Source organism: Octodon degus, unplaced genomic scaffold, assembly GCF_000260255.1.
Source record: "Octodon degus isolate 3935 unplaced genomic scaffold, OctDeg1.0 scaffold00009, whole genome shotgun sequence".
Classification (NCBI taxonomy): Eukaryota; Metazoa; Chordata; class Mammalia; order Rodentia; family Octodontidae; genus Octodon; species Octodon degus.
The window spans coordinates 28,282,233-28,297,508 of NW_004524585.1; the positions used below are offsets into that span (position 1 = coordinate 28,282,233).

The 15,276-nt window shown below is 36.9% G+C and overlaps 1 protein-coding gene across 4 annotated transcripts in view; it reads right to left on the bottom strand.

Moving 5' to 3' along the window:
* Lnpep (leucyl and cystinyl aminopeptidase) overlaps positions 1-15,276 on the bottom strand; it is an 84,318-nt gene that overhangs the window by 49,572 nt on the left and 19,470 nt on the right. Inside the window, exon 1 of one of the 4 annotated variants that reach the window (XM_023708459.1) lies at positions 2,456-2,497. The exons of the other annotated variants lie outside the window; for them this stretch is intronic. The gene's annotated coding sequence lies outside the window, so the exon portion shown is untranslated. Of the gene's footprint in view, positions 1-2,455; positions 2,498-15,276 lie in introns of those variants that run through there. 4 annotated transcript variants of the gene reach the window in all.

Consider the following 15,276-nt stretch of genomic DNA (forward strand, 5'->3'; position numbering starts at 1 on the left):
GGTGTGGATTTAGCAAGTCACCATCTATCCATCTTCTGTGAAGGGTCCAAAAATGAAAGAGCTACTACAATATCCTACTTTTCAAAATTTACTTTTCTAAACTTCTATAGTGTCTCAAACTTCTTGTGATAAAGTCTGTTGGTTTAATAGTAAATTGTTTGGAGGTTATGTAATTCATTAACAGAAAAAATATTGTTATATTTGAATCTCCAATACCACCCCTGCCACTGTGCTACCATTTTAATACCTGCCATGGTCCTGTAAATTAGTTGCATAATTATATTGCTTTTTAACAATATCTACATGGGCCAGCAAGATAGCTTAGTGGTCCAAAGTGCCTGCTTAGGCAAACGTGCAGGGACCAAGGTTCGACCCCAGGTACCACAGGCTGTGCCAGCCCAGCTGAGCCAGCCACACACACACACACAAAAAGTCAAAATGGCTTTTTCTGATTTTTTTTTTTTTTTAACCTCACATGGGAAGATTGTTTTCTGCTGTGCTGGCCCTGCCTCCTGGAAGCACTGAGACTGAGTGTGGTGGCGCACCTATAATCCCAGCTCTTGGGAGACTGTAAACAGGAGGATCACTATTAGTCCGATCTAGTAGTGAGACCCTGAACACCCTATAAACCCTTCCCTAAAATACAAAAAAAAAAAAAAAAGGATTATGTTTCCTTTAGCATTTGCCAGTGTATTTCATTCTACATGGGACTGAATATACACAACAATAGGCTATGTTCTGTATATTTTTATTCAACATTTCTAACTAAGTCTATGTAGCATCTCAGCTTAATAAAAGAACATTCCCATCTGAGTTCAAATCCTTCAGAACTTTCTTCTTTTCTTTTTTTTTGGTGCTGGGAATCAAACCCCTGAATTCATGTAAACTTTGATTCTTCATCCATGTCCTATTTAAGGTACAGTCTGACTCTAGACTACCTCTTCTCTGTACTTCACTAACATCCAATTTCCTGACAAAGGCTTAGGTGCCCACCAAAATCTAAGTAACTAAGTTTTTATTATTTAGTACCCATTAGATTAATAGTTATGTAGAATCTTAATCTTTCAGAAACGAGACCATCAAACCATGTGCTACACTTGACTGTATACTAGAATCACACTTTTTTTTGGTGTATACTACCATAGCAAGTTAAGCAAATCAAACCAGGAGAAACTACTTTTATTTCAGGTAGTTCATGAAGATCGTACTTTAAACTTATTTAGAAAAAAAGGTGCTGGTTTGATTCTTAAGTCAGAAATCTCCAAGTTTACCATAAATCATAATGTAACACAAATACGGCATATAATTTGTACATGGCAACAACTAAGGTTACAAAAGATACAAATAATACTAACCAAAGAAAGCACAAAGAATTTAGAAAATATCTGAAATAATGAAAGTACATCAAAATGTCACAAATTTATTGTGTAAGTTTCAATACAAAAAGATTTAAAATAAATAGCATATAACTTCTCACCAAAACCAAGTTAGAAAACAGCAACTTAAGTAGAAGCGTGAGTGAAGAACATAGTAGAAATTGGTGAAATAAGAAAGTTAAACAATAGAAAATTAAAGCAAACACACTGTTAGAGGACAGGAAAGCAAGAGTTTTGCCTCTAAATCATATTCTTTCAGAAACTGGACTAAAATTTCACATATATCAAATCCTAGTTGATCTCCAAGATCAATTTTTGACTTATTTTCCAAGTCTAGTTAGGTCAACAAACAGAAAAGATCAGAACAGGTTCATGGGCTAGAAACAAAGTCCTTTAACAAGTTTGTCTTTGATTTGTCCCTCTCTTGGGGATACCTGGCAAAGAACAAAATCACTTATGCAGTGAAAAATGCTAGTTATCTCCAAGTTAAGAAAATATATGTGTCCCACAATCACAGTGAAAGTCCTGTATTTGGATTGTTGCACTTTTTTTTCTTAAAAAAGTACAACCTCTTTTAAGTGTCCATTTAAAATTTTAACTGTGTACTTATAAATAGGAACAAAAAAATAAGTGCCTCAATTAAAACATTTTACTTCATTTAAGCTAGTCACAACCTGAGTCCCATTTTTCAGAATTAGTACCACTATCCTACAATAATTAAGTTGCAATGACATGAAATCAATCCTCATAGCATCTTTATCCTGAATCTCTGAGACCCAACTATGAAACCTATATAAACTAAATCTACTCTTGGTTGTTAGCCATTCTCCCACAAATCCAACAGGCACCACGTACAGTGTCTATCCTGCTTCTACCCTGTACATGAGACCACTTACAGCACATGTGGCTACGGTAGCCACTTTATTTTTCTATCCCTATTACCCTTCTTACTATTTTTGGGCCATAGGACTTTTTTTCTCTTTCCTACTAACTATACTACTACAATGAAATTTTCCCAAACCTTTGGTTCTTTCATCTCTTAGAAATCAGTCCAACTATTATTAGAAAAGCTGTCTTACCTCAACATTTCTCCTCCTTTCCTTAAAACAACATGCCATAAAAATTAAGATAAATCCTTTCCTAAGAAAAAAAGACTAGAAGGATTCACAATAAAGAAATACGCCCTGGAAAAAAAAAAAAAAAAAAAAAAACACCTCAGTAAGATTACTATATTACTGTAATTCATTTTTCTTTCCCTCATGGTATCTAATGCCTGAGATAATCAAGGAAAAGCACCCTGATTTATAGTAAATGTCACATGATCTAGTCATCATTTTAAAGTAGCCCTGCCAACTTAGAAGAACATCAGGTACAGGCTTGCTTCTTGGTAGCCACTGTACAGAGTTGTTTATAATTAGACTGTGCTGCATTAATTACACCGTTGCCTGGCCAATGTGCTGCAGAGGTTACAGGGAGAGAGCAGTCATTCCTGAATCATGAGTCACCTCCCTCTCTCCATCCTACACACCACCACCAGCAGCACACTCTGAAACCTGGAAAATGGAAACAGTACACACTATTGCCTGGACAGGCTACCACACTTAGGATGAAATACTGAGTTCCAAAACCTGTATGTATCACTTTTACTTTTCTAGAATAACTGGTACATTTTAATTTTTATAACTTTGTATTTATTAAAGAATTATAGTTTAAAGGAAGGAAGGTTTAAAAAAATCTCAAGCCTTGGTTTATTCTGCAGAACAGAAAATTTCTGCATAAACTGCAATTTCAAATTTTGTTTTTCTCATGAATTATCCTACCTGATGGAGATCTTCCCTCATTCACTTGGTATTCCCAGTATCTAGCATGAAAGAAGCCTGCAATTAATGTCAAACTAAAAGGAGTAATATTCAACGTATTAAAATGGAGTATTAACTAATGAAAATTATCATATCCATGCAAAGGCTAAGCTAAAGTTTCTTAAGCTTGGAATATGGTAAGAACTTAGAGGCTAGCTATGAGGTTAACAGGGTCCTTCTAACATAACCCTGTGGGGCCGGGTCAGCATGGCCTAGTAAAACTTCAGTGATGATGGTGTAGGCACTGCTTCATTTTTACTGTACACTCACTCTTCAGACAACTCACACAATTCTTCTCAAGGCTGGAATATAATTTAAACATGAACAGCTTATGAGACACTAAGTATAGTGAAAACTAGGAATTCTAGTCATGGCTCCAGTACTTGGCATACATCACAATCTCAGTTATCTCAAGAGTAAAATTGAAAGACTGCTCTGCCTACTTAGATTATCATGGGGATCAAATAAGGTAAGTGAGTCACAATATTTTATAAACTATAAAGGGTCATAATTAATGAGTTCACTGCTATTTTATTAAAAATTAGGGTAGGAGCTTCAGAATCATAAATAAGCACTACATTTACTTGTCAGCCAAGCATACTGTACTAGCATTTCTCCTCAAGTTCCTCACATCTTTACTATAAGAGATAATGTTCACAAGTCATTTGTAGCACATATTGGTAGATGACATAGCTCATAAAAAAAAAAAAAAAAGAATACAGAAGCCTCCTTTTTGTCTTGAGCTCCATCAACACCAAAGGACTGACTCTGGTCTTCGTCTTTCAGACTTAGCTACAGTAGGGTTTAGGTAGCACCTTAACTACTGTATAAGTATTATCTGTTTCACAGAGATTTTAATCTACATGATTTATATTTAAAGTCTTCTGACATCTAATATGTTTTCAAATAGCTTCCTTGACAGAGATGTTACAATTACTTCCAAAGCATCCCCAGGAATGAAGAATAACTAAATGCATACTCATCTACTACAACTGCATTTACACATTAAGACTCAGATTTGAGGACAGCTATAATTTGTAAGAAAATAATTTGACTTCGTACAATACCTAACTTCTCTGTTGAAATAATCTATAGACTCAACTATACTTTACCAAATTAAAACACTGCATCAGTAAATTTTCCACCATCTTAAAATTCTTTACTATGTTTTATTTTCGGAGTCTAGTCACAGCTGCTACTGTCCTACAAGAAAAAAAAAAAAAAAAAAAAAAAGTTGGGCCGGCCTGATAGCTCAGCAGATTAAAGCACCTGCTTATAGGCAGATGCAGAGACTAGGGTTTCATCCCAGCATGCCATGCCAGCCCTGCTCCCAGGGCACACTGAGATGACAACTGAGACTGTGCGCAGTGGCACGTGCCTGTAATCCCAGCACTTGGGAGGCTAAAAACAGAAGGATCACTATGAGTCTGATCTGTGTAGTGAGACCCTGTACTAAATATATTTTTTTAAAAAAGAAATATTTCAGTGGTGGACAGAAATAAAGGAGATGAAGTATTCACTGGTTTAATTTTGCAGCTATGAAACACATTGTTAACAAGTGAAGGAGAACACTTAATATGAAAAAGAGAAATTCCAATGACCAAAGAGAACATTAAACAACAACAATAACTGCAGCACATGAAGAATCCTTCTGTGACATGCTTCACAGACATGAGCTTAATATGTAAAAGATGAGGAGAGGGATAAATAAACACTTGCTGTAATACAAACTTTAATTGGAGAACAAGAGTGAAAAAATGCAGAAATCATTTCCTTCAGAAAAAGTATAGGTTCTACCTCTACAAACAATGTAAAAGGTCTTTTAATCTATTACTAAACTTCCAAATTAACCAAAGCTTTTCAATGCTTCTGTAAAATATAATTCTGATGCAAAGTCCACACTGAATGTGTTCAGCTCAAGGGCTACTTATTGTTTAGTCTCCAACACTTTTGGTCCCATCAGAGTAGTAGGATTCTTACCAAGAATCAGTTGTTTGTGCTCATATTGGTTTATACTGGCCAAAATTATAATTGTACTTGTAGAATAAATACTGCATTAAATAAAATTTTACCAAAAAAGTTCTTATGGAAACAGGCACGTATCAGAAACACCTTATAAAGCTAAGTGCTTAAAAATAACACTGCTGTCAAATGAGATATGAGCATGAAAAATCTAAGAGATAGAAGGGCAGGATGGGTGAGAAGACATAATTTTACAATTTGTACACATGGCGATGGAAGTTTTCCACCTAAAGAAAAAACAAAGAAACTAAGATTTGGAAATTATAGCTGCATCACGGATAGCAGATATGGTATATAAGAAGAAAGAGCCAGAACTCTAATCAGTGGACCCATATTTGGTCCATAAAAATCACCAATTAAGTATACATATTTTGATTAGCGGATGAAATGTAAAGTATGTATTCTTTTGTTTCCATTTTAAAGTAACTTTAGAAATGTTTCCTTAACATCATTTCAAACATAATACATCTAGCCCTACAAAATTGCTCATTGATGAGTTTAAACATGGATGCAAAGTTCTCTTTCCCATCTTGCGAGATGGTGGGTGAAAAAAACTGAGAAGCCAGACACTAAAGAGAAGAAACCTGAAGCCCAGAAGGCTTCTGCCAGTGGTACTGGTAAAAAGGGCAAGGTGAATAAGGCAAAAAAGTCCAAGAAGGGGCAGCCCCACTGCAGCCAAAATCCTGTCTTGTTAGAGGAATTGGTAGATACTCCCGATCTGCCATGTATTCCAGAAAGGCTTTGTACAAGAGAAAGTACACAGCTGCTAAATCAACGGTTGAGAAGAAAAAGAAGGAGAAAGTTCTTGCTACAATCACAAAACCAGTCGGTGGGGACAAGAATGGAGGTAGTCGGGTGGTTAAGTTTCGAAAAATGCCTAGATACTACCCTACTGAAGATGTGTCCCGAGAGCTCTTGAGCCACGGCAAGAAACCCTTCAGTCAGCATGTGCGGAAACTTCGAGCTAGCATCACTCCCGGCACCATCTTGATCATCCTCACCAGGTGTCATAGAGGCAAGAGAGTGGTCTTCCTGAAGCACTTGGATAGTGGCTTGCTACTTGTGACTGGGCCTCTGAGCCTTAATCGTGTTCCTCTACGAAGAACACACCAGAAATTTGTCATTGCCACCTCTACAAAAATTGACATCAGCAAAGTGAAAATCCCCAAACACCTCACTGATGCTTACTTTAAGAAGAAGAAGCTGCGGAAGCCCAGACACCAGGAGGGCGAGATCTTCGACACCGAGAAAGAGAAATACCAGATTTCAGAGCAGTGCAAGGTGGATCAGAAAGCGGTGGACTCACAGATTTTGGCAAAAATCAAAGGTGTTCCTCAGCTCCGGGGCTACCTGCGATCCGTTTTTGCTCTGACAAATGGAATTTATCCTCATAAATTAGTGTTATAAATTTTTTACTAAGAACTTAATTAAATACATGATACATAAAAAAAATTAAACATGGATGCCTAAAAATCCTATCTTCCTAGCATATTCAGAAGTCCAAAATATATTTTGATCAAGTCAAGAAGAATTTACCCTGAGAATGTACATACAGCTTTATTTATATAGCAAAAATGGAAAAAAACCTGTATTAATTGATTTTGTTATTAAGTACATGAGATTGAGTTCTTAAAGAACAATTTATTTAGCTCAAGTTTTCAAGCTTCTACAGCCAGGAGCAAAGCATCAGCTCTGTGAGGTCCCCTCTGTTTGTATCAGCCCATGGCAAATTGCATCATGATGGCAGAAGCATGTGTAGAAAATGATGTCAGCACAGGTCAGACAGGCAGCGAGAGTGAGGAGTGGGGCCTGGTTCACTTTTTATAATAACGCTCTCCTGACAACTAACTCAGGGTTCCATGTGAGTGGACTACCTTAATACCTTTCAAGGGCAGTGGCCAAGTGACCTAAGGACCTCCCAAGAGGCACCACCTGTTAAGGCTCTAGCACCTCCTGCATCACTACACTGGGGACCAGGCTTCCAGTACATGAATCCTTGGAAGACAAATCATATTCAAACCATATCACAACCTGTTTACACATAGGACAGGTACATTCATATGTGAGAAAACATTATGCAGACATAGAATAAATGTCTAATGCATGGGGAGGTATTCAAATATAGTATACAGAGAAAAGCAGGTTTTAGAATTTTAAGTAAGTATTCACTCTGGTGGGTACAATCTAAATAAAAAATTGTTAGCAGTGCTTATTTCTGAGAGGTGAAGTTACAGTTATGATCAGTGTTTTTATTCCCTATGTCTTCTTTTGATGTGTAAAAAATTGTAATAAACCTATCAAATATGTACAAATCATATTTTAATCTGCTTAGATCTAGAGTCAAAAATTATACTTTAAAAAAGTATCAATACTTTTGGGCATCTAGGCAGTGAAATCAAGAAACATGAATATTGTTATGCAATTTACTACTATTCTCCCATGGGCCTGCTATTAAGAATTTATATATGAATCTCTAATGGCCATGTGACTTGCTTCGATCAATAAAATGAAGCAAAAAGGAACAAGAATTTCTAACCTGGGCTTCAACAGGCCTTGTTCCTTCTCTTTTACTCCCGACAGCCCCAGGAGAGGAAATCTAGCTGACCTCTTATGGATGAGAAACTGCATGGAAAGACAAGCCCAGCCCACAGCCAGCACCAACTGCCAGCTGGGGGAAGCTACAGAGGACTGTCCAGTTCCCTGTCAAGCTGACAGCCACTGATGGCTGCAATGAGTGGCCTCAGGCAAAACAGTGGAAGAAACACTCAGCTAAATCCAATTTAATTGTAAACAAATCATGAGCAAATAAAAAGGTTGCTATTTTAAGTCATTTAGTTTTGCGATGTGCCTCGTAACAATAGATGATGTCTAGTACTGTTAGTATTGGGGTGAGGTTTTGCGGTAGTATTGTTTGTTTTAAGTTTTGTGCTGGGAATTGAATCTGAGACCTCATTCTCTCTACCACTGAGCCACACCCCCAGTCCCTCTACTATTCTTCTAGATCAATTTATTCCCCTGAGACAAAACTAAAGCTATTCTGTGCATACTATTAGCGTTCCACAGTTCTGTGGTATCTTTGAAATGCAACCATATGCAGGGCCTCATGGTGACTTTAGACTTCAAATCAAAACCATAAGGAGAGACTGGAACAATTGGTATTGGAACACTTTGCATTCTTTATACACAAATTCCTGAATAGAACTGTGGGCTTTTCCTCCTAAGGGTCCATGCACTTTGACGTAAATGACTTTATAGTTTCTCATTCCTTCGTCCACGACTATGAGAAAGCACTGACTTGGATCCAAGGACACGACCAAGCTAAACAGCGACAGAAGTAAAACTCAGGTCATCACCACCACCATCTTGGCCCGCTGCAAATAATGATGATAAACTAGACAGCACCATGCGCTGAGGGCTTCACCATATGCTAACAATGGATTGAGCAACACAGAGCACAGAAGTGTAGTTGAGAACCTCCCTGGAACCAGATGCTCTGCTACTTCTGCTGTAACCCGGAGGGAGCTACTTACTGCTGAGCTCAGTTTGCCCATCTGTAAAGGTAGGGACAGTGTTAGTATCTTTCGGAGTGAGTTATGAGAATTAAAGCATGTAGAACATGCCAAGCACCTAGTGAGTGCTCAATAGTTATTAGTTCCCGATGTTATTTATCAGCCTTTTATATGTCATGCCATTTCATCTTTATAACATTATACAGAGGGAGAAGACAGACTTGGTGAGTTTAAAGAACTTTCTCATAACACAGTCAAGCTCCAAGCCCACATTTTTTTATTACAGAATTTAAGCCTTTCCCTATGACAGGACATGACTTTGGGATCTAAAATAACACAGGAGTATAAATCACGTCCCTAGTGTTGGAAATGTTTCATATTTACACAGCCTTCACAGCAAATTCAAGACTTACATAGAGGCTTGGGATAGCCCCACCCACAGCTGAACACCAGTCAGGCGCTGACACGCCTCTCTCAGCCAGGCACTCAGTAGGTATTCAAGACACAGGGGTCAATGCTGTCCACTGTGGTCACTGTGTTACCTCTCTATCACAGGTGGGCAGTAAATTGGACTTTATTTCCTCTGTCATGAGATTATAAAATTATCCAAATATAATACACAGCTCATTGCACTGAAACTTTATATTTTTTTTCCTGAGAGAGAAAAAGCCTTTTTAAAGAAAACCATTATTGCTATATGAAAAAACTTCTTTTAGATAAGCTGTAATTATATTACATTTTATGGATAAAACAATTATCATTTGTTCAAAGATATCCAACTGGTTAATAAAAATGACAACAGCAAAAAAGAGTTCTTTAACTGTTAAACGTTAACTTCTCTACAGGAAGGCGAAGGCAAAACAATAGGCGAATTTAGCCCACAGGACCACTCAGCTAAGTTTAGCTCTACCTAAATTCAACTCAGTGATTCCGAAAACAAGTACTCTCCCAGACTCACAGGAAATGGTTAAGCAACCTCAGAGAAGTTGTTTTTGTACCACAGTTTTTTTTTTCAAGCGAATTAGTTTAAAATAACAGTCTATCTTAAAACTTTAACAGCAGTCATCATCAAAGCAAGTCTACATGAAGCTACATGCTCTCTCTCTATTTTGGATATTCTTAATTCCCTTGAAAAGAAAATAAGAACTCGTTATTTAAAATGAATTTTTATATTTAACAATAAATGAACTCTCAAAGACAAAGTAAAATCAGAAGAATAAAAATTTCTTCAGGAGACAAACTGCGGTTCAAGATAGAGCCACAAAGTTTCATATTGATCTCAGACAAAACAGAAATGGTGCTGGGTGTAATGGCACACACCTATAATCTCAGCCACTACTCTGGGAGGCCAATGCAGGAAGATTACAAATTCAAGCCCAGACTGGGCAATGTAATGACTTAGTGAGGCCCTATCTCAAAGTAAAACAAGAAAAGTTTTAGGTTATGGCTTACTGCAAAGGCTTCAGCTTCAATCCCTAGTACTGCCAATAACAACAACAACAACAATAAATCACAGTGGAAATGATTGTGGGGAACAATACATTTTTAATGAAATTTCTGATGTGCTATAGATTTTATTTTAAAGAGAAAACAGTAATAAAAATAAAACCAGAGTTTCAAATCAGGCTGAGTAACTATAATTAATACATTGTGAATTGTTATCTTCAGTACTCAGAGTAGAAGATGTAGGCATAAAACATTACCCACATGATATTAGCACAAACCTTTCTTTTCAATCAACTAAGAGAAATTAGCTGTACAAGTATCTCAACTATCATATATTTTTTATTTTCTTTCTTTTCTCTTCCTTCCTTTCCTTATACCATCAGTTTCTCTTTTCTTTCGAACAGTTTGTTCCCAACTCACAATTATCTACTGTACATTTTGTATCTTATTTACTCATTTAATTGAAACAATAAAATGTTTACACTTCTTCTATAAATAATTTCTGTGAAAAATTTATCTATTTCTTTTTAATGTGTAGTACAAATAAAATAAAGTACTTGAGATAAGAGACAGTAATTTCTACCATGAAGGCTCTGTGTTTGTTCAGAGTAATTTTTGAAGTTTGATTTTCTATTACAAGCATTCCTAACAAATTCAACAAATGCCCTGTTTCTTACAAACATTAGTCTGATCATATGAAAAAATCAGCACTGACTGCAATATTGCTTGTTAGGACACAACACTCACTGTGCTAGCTCACAAGGACACTTATACAGGTAATGACACACCCAACCTCAGAATGTAGCTTAATGACCTCGAAAGCATTTCCATTAACAATTTACAGTTTATACCAAATCATAGTATTCCCAAATTGCATTTTTAATGTTTTATTCATTGAACCAAATTTCACCACAGCTATTTTTCAGAAAATTTTTAAGTTCAACTGAAAGGCAATTTTTATTATGATTTACAGTATCAGACAGAAAATACTTCTACTTGAAAATACAAAACTTAGGGGCCAGGGAGATAGCTCAGTGGAATAAGCATTTCCCTGGCAAGCACAAGGGCCTGAGTGCAATCCTCGGTTCTGCCCAAAAAAAAAAGAAAATACAAAACTTATAAAGACAATTATGAAATTTGTGAATTAACATAAATTTTAAAAGCAATAAACTGGATTTTAAATGTGTTGAAACATACATATTATTTATCACCATCCTTGATATTACAGCCATATATAAGGCTTGAAATTCAAAATACACAAGAAATTTTCATGACCAAAAGTTGATCAGAAGTTTATCTTTCCATGTTCAGAAAATCCCCAAATACTCAATGTTATTAGGATATAAAAATTATAGAATTAAGATCAGCTAAATTGCTTTTTTAAAATTTAAAACTACAGCCATACTGAAGTAATAATATCTACTACATAAATTTTCCCAAGTTGTTAAAAGTCATTTTGTTGAGGATGGGGGTCTCTATGGCTTAGTGGTACAGTAGTTACCTTGGTATGCATGATTCGTGGGCTTGAGTACCAGCACAAAAGCAAAAAAACAACAAAGAGTCTATAGCAATGGGTATGAGTTCTACCAAGAGTTAAACACTTCAGCTAATTAATAAATTAAGTAAGTATAATTACATGACTACTTGGGTGAACTAAGGATAAAATTTTGGTGTATTATGAACCACACCAAAATAATCTCACTCCCATCACTCCCTCAATTCTACCCACAGAACACCTTGTAATTCACCTCATAGGTATATTAACTATAGCTTAATTATAAAGCAACATAAAATCAACCTTGTAGAAACCACTTGGACCGGATATAACCACAATAGTCCTTAGAAGTGGGAGGACGCTCAAAAGATCACAGTGCAGTAACACAAAATGTAGTTCACTTGCCTTCTGCAGCACTGAAGATGAAAAAAAGAGCACCAGGAGCCAAGCTATGTGGGTCATCTCCAGAACCCAGCGAGAGTAAGGAAATGGACTGCTTCCAGAGCCTACAAGGAACATCACCCTGGAAACCCCTTGATTTCAGCCTGACAGGACTTGTGTCAGGTTTCTAACATGTACTGCAGAACTATACACAATAAATTTGTGGCCCAAGGTGCTTATGATCATTTGTTATTGTGGCAATGGAAAAGTACTAAGGTGGTACACAAGAGGCTCAACATACTCCTCTCAAGTAGTTAGCAGCTGATGCAAACTCAGCTGTGGCACTTCCAGTTACACTTTGTGTGGCTATTAGGCAATTCGGCTTTCAAAATACATGAAGAAAACAATTCTGAAAAGATTGGCTGAAACCTCTGGAAAACACTAAAGACAAGGCATGAAAGTAGTTGTTGAATTAAGTATGAAAAAACTAAAAGACTAGAGGAAAACTATGAAAATCTAAACAGACTTTGCACTATTTATTTATTTATTTATTTATTTATTTAGCAGAACTGGGGATTGAACTCAGACCCGTGCACTTGCCAGGCAAGTGCTTATTCTACTGAGCCATCTCCCTGGCCCCACTTCTCATTTTAAAGATGTCCATATTTTCACTTTATAGTGAACTGTGAGGTCAAAACCTGGTGAAACAATCCACACAGAGATGTCTGCTTTAATTTTGTTCTCTTTTCTTGCTCTGCTTTGCCCTGTGGGCAAGTTCCAGTGTAGCAATGCCAATTAGGTGAAACTGCCATGAGCTCCATACTCCTATGAAGAACCAGGGACAGTAGCCCTTCAGGCTGTAAAGTATTGCAGGAATACCACAGTGACTGATTCAGAGAAGAGGAACCCCTGAAATCTGTCTGAACCCACAGAAGCTACAGAATAACCACTATGCGATGTATGTGTATGACAGGTGAATTCCTATTGCTATTAACATCAAATTTCCAGGGGCTGGAGAGATGGCTCAGTGGTCTAAAGCACCTACTTGGAACAAGCTTAGCAAAGCATCGGGGACCGTGGTTCAATCCCCCAGCACCACATGCCAGCCAGCCCCGCCCCCTGGTGGGCTGAGCTGGCCACACACACACACACACACCACACACACTCTCTCTCTCTCAAATAAAATAAAAAAAATAAAAAAAAATAAAAAAAAACAAATTTCCAGAAACACAGGGACTTAACACAAACGGGTTATCTTACAGTTATGGAGGTCACGAGTAAAAAATGAGTCTCACTGGGCCCAAATTAAGGTATCAACCGTGCTCTGAATCTTCTGGAGGCTCAAGGGAAAATTCACTCTTTGTCTCCCAGCTTCTAAAAACTGTGTGCCCTTTTTATGTTCCATTTCCATTTCCAAATCAAATGGAGGTGAGTCTTAACGTCCCATTTCTATTTCTAAATCAAATCAGGTGAGTTTTTCTCACACTGCACTGGTGGAGAACCTATGGGGCACATGGCCCGGGTGGCTGTTGTTATCACTGAAAGCTCTAAATGGTTCGCTATCACTGCTATATAATGACTTTTCTGCCTCCCTCTGTACTTTTAAAAGCTTTTATGACTACACTGATCCATATAGGTAATTCTGGATAATTCAATATTAACTGATCTCTTATTTAAAACCATGGTTCAACTTTAGTATGTAATTTAAAATATTCCTGGGACCCATGGATTATGGATTATGACATAACAGATGTCCTTGAAGGGAATTATTCTACCATCCATCTGTATAAAAGTTAAAGAAACTGAATGGAGATTAAAACTGTTACCCACAAAAGCGAAACAGAACTGAAGGTCTGAACCTGAAAAGGTTGACTGCTGGCTAAAACAAAATATGAACATGCTTTAGAGGACTAAAACAAGACCCAGAGTTCATACAATCATATCTATTAAATTGTATTTGGTTGTTACCAGGCCTCACTATGCAGCTTGGACTCATGATCCTCCTGCTTTCAGCCTCCCCAGCACTGGATTTACAGGTGTGTACCACCAAGCCTGGTCTCTGTGGCCAGCACTGCTATGATATTTACAATGTCTTGAATACAATCCAAAATTACTTCATACACAAGGAACCAAGAAAATGTGAACAATTCTCAGGGGAAAAGATATTCAACAAATAATGAAACTTACATATAGTTTAAAGTTCTTGTAACTATTCTCTGAGATAACAAACGAAAACAGAGTTCCCAAGAGAGTAAATTAGAAAACAAAATAAAAATTTAAACTGGAAAAAACCCACAGAATGGCTTCAAAGAGGAGAATGGTGATAACAACAAAAAAAGTAAGTTTAATGACAAAAATGTATCTAATTAGAAGATACATTGAGAGAAAAAATATTGAGGCAAAAATGAATACTACTATTGCTTGCCTGCATTGGTGGTATAGTGGTGAGCATAGCTGCCTTCCAAAAATGAATACTACCTCAGCTACCTGCAGCACAATATCAAATAGATTAAAATATATAAAGGTAGAATGACAGAAGAAAAACAGAAGGGAAAAAAATTACCTGAAAAGTAGTGGGAAAAGAAAAAAAGAATAAAATAAAATCTTTGACACAGTACATATGGGATAAAAAAATTCAAATTACTACAGACTTCATAATAGAAAAATACTAGAGACTAAAAAGTGAAATACCTTTAGAGTTTCTACAGACAGAACATTTGTATTACAAATATTAGGTCCACATAAACACGTATCCAGAATATGAAGAATTTTTACCACTTTCACCAATAGGACAATTATCCAGTTTAACAGAAGTGGCCAAAGATTTGAATAGCAATTTCACACAAAGAAGATGTACTAATGGGCTCCCCACACACACACAAAATCATCAAATGATAACTGCCAGCAGATGTCATGGAAATGATATTACAACTGTACTGAGATACCATATAAATCCATCAGAGATCAGCAGATTAAAATGCCTGTCTATGCAGACGCAGGGGTCAGGGGTTTAATCCCCGACCTGCCCTGACAGCCTCATTCCCAGGGCACACTGAGACGGTGATGGAGACTGGGCATGGTGGTGCATGCCTGTAATCCCAGCGCATGGGAAGCTGAAAAATAGGAAGGTTCACTACAAGTTTGATCTGAATAGTGAGGCCCTTTAGACCCTGTACTAAATATATATA